The sequence below is a fragment of the Suricata suricatta genome, chromosome 12, assembly GCF_006229205.1.
Source record: "Suricata suricatta isolate VVHF042 chromosome 12, meerkat_22Aug2017_6uvM2_HiC, whole genome shotgun sequence".
Taxonomy (NCBI): Eukaryota; Metazoa; Chordata; class Mammalia; order Carnivora; family Herpestidae; genus Suricata; species Suricata suricatta.
In genome coordinates, this window is record NC_043711.1 from 8,708,860 (window position 1) to 8,711,092 (window position 2,233).

Here is a 2,233-nt window from a genome sequence, read left to right on the forward strand (position 1 = left end):
GTGATCTATCCGACCTGGCTTGGGCTCCTTACCTCCTCACGCCCCTCTTAAAACTTCAGGGCTACAAGGATTTGGTAGGTTCCAGACCAAGATTTCCCAACCTTGGCACTGTTGGCATTTAAGGCTGTTCATTCTCCGTTCTGCGGGGCCGTCCCGTACGCTGTGGGGTACCGAGCAGCCTCTGTGGCCCCTGCCCGCTCAATGCCAGCAGCATCACCCCCTCCCGGCCCCGATGACCAAGATGTCCCCAGACTTGAGTGGGCCCCAGGGGCATCATCACTTCCTGGTAAGAAGGCCCGAGTGGAGGAAAGGCCTCCTGTTGGCAGAACTCTTAACAAGAGGTTTCCAGGTCAGTTTCATTCTGGAGCGAAGCCCTTGTGCTCCTCGGCCTTGGAGTGACACCGGTGCCCCATGGAGCTCTGCTGCCCCGCTGCCCTTGTCCATTAGCAAGCCCTGGGGCCCAGTCACTGACACGCAGAAATGCAGGCTGCTCAGGAAAGGGATCATCCCGGGCCGTGGTGGGCCAGAGGTGACCCGTCAGTGGGACAGTGGTCTTCCCTTAGTCCCTGGGAGACCACTCCGGGTTGGGACACAGGTGGTCTCTAGACCTCTGGGAAGGTTCTAGAGCCCTAGCAGCACACTGCGCTGGGAGAAGGCCTGGTTCTTTTCCCTGCAACGAGTCCAGGCTGGAAACCCACTGTGAGAGGTCAGGTGGGGAGGATGCTCACAGGGCCATGGTGGGGAAAGGCGTTCGGAAGCCCATGCCAGAGGCAGCCCAGGTGGCCACTCAGCCCAGTACCGCCTCAGGGCGCCCTGTGCAGAGTGGGCATTTTCCAAGCGCTGGTGTATTAACTTGGGGGCAGGGCTACGGCTCAGCCTCCTCGCTCTCGCTGTCCAGAACGGAGGCCGGACCTCTCCCATCTTGTGTCCTCCTTCCGCTTTCCTTGTTTCCTTTCCCCTCTTTCCCCGTGAGGTCTTCTCTTGCTGGCTCCGTAGCTCCTTAGCACACTGGCCCACCTCTCCAGACAAGCTCTGTCCACTCGCAGGGGCACGGAGGGAGAAGTGACCGTGACCCCGGACAGCTACCACACTTCCTTCAGCGATGCCAGCAGAGTCTGCGGGAGCTGCCAGCCCGTGCCCCAGCGTCCAAGAGGCTCGGGGCCTGGAATATGGACCAGAGAGGCCAGGAATTCCACCTTCTCACCCTTGGAGGCAGCTGGGGTTTGGAATCAAAATGAGACTGACCTGAATTACCAGTTTAGCCCTGAGGGCCCAACCTAACCCACAGGACCCTCAAGAGTATGGGTCAGTCCATCCTTAAGCATCCTGATGATGGCTGGGTCCTGAGCCTCTCCCTTGCCTTGACCATGCAAGATTGAGGGCTCACTTTTGATCTCAAGGCACATGCTTGCTCCGTGGATAAAACACTGCAGACAGGAGGGCAAACAGGCACCCTGGTTAAACAGAGTCTGGCCCTGTCGAGGAGCCTCTCTGGGTTTCCTCTTGTGGCCTGTTGTGCCGAGAGCCGGGTTGGGAGGGATGGGCGGAAGGGAGGGCTGTCTTCAGTGAGCCTGCTCCAGGGGGCTCTGCTTCTGAGGGGAGGCTAGAGACATCACCAGGCTCTGCAGGAGGAGAGCGCCAGAGGCCCCAGGCTCTGCAGCTGACCTGGTGGCAGGGAGTGACAGCACCAGGCTGCGCCCATTTCCATGGCCACCTCCAGAGCAACGGTTCTGTCGTAGCATGAATGACAGTCACTGGAGGGCTCACGAACCACAGCTGCGGGGGGCTCACCAGATCCTGAGCCAGCAGGTCAAGGGTGGGGCCGAGAATCTGCATTTCTTCCCAAGTTCCCCAGTGATGCCGCTTCTGTTCGGGTGACCCCGCTTTGAGACTCACTGATCGAAAGCCTAAAGGAGTAAATTCCTAACCTTTTGAGAATCTGAAGTTACAGATCACCTTGGGAGAAAAAGACACGCACACAGAAATGTTACCATTTGCAGAAGGGTCCTAGGCACCCCGGTGTCCATCCTCAGGCCGCAGCACGAGGCCCTGGTGGAGAAGAGCCAAGTCAGTAAAGGCCAAGGCCAAACGGAGACAGCACTCAGAGGAGACGCAAAGGGCAGGAGGAGGATGCCTGGTTAGCCGTATTTCTGGCAGAGAGAAGAGACCACCATGTGAACGCGACGGAGAATTCACAGGGCCCGGGGGGATGGCGTGGCTCTGGGTGGAGGGA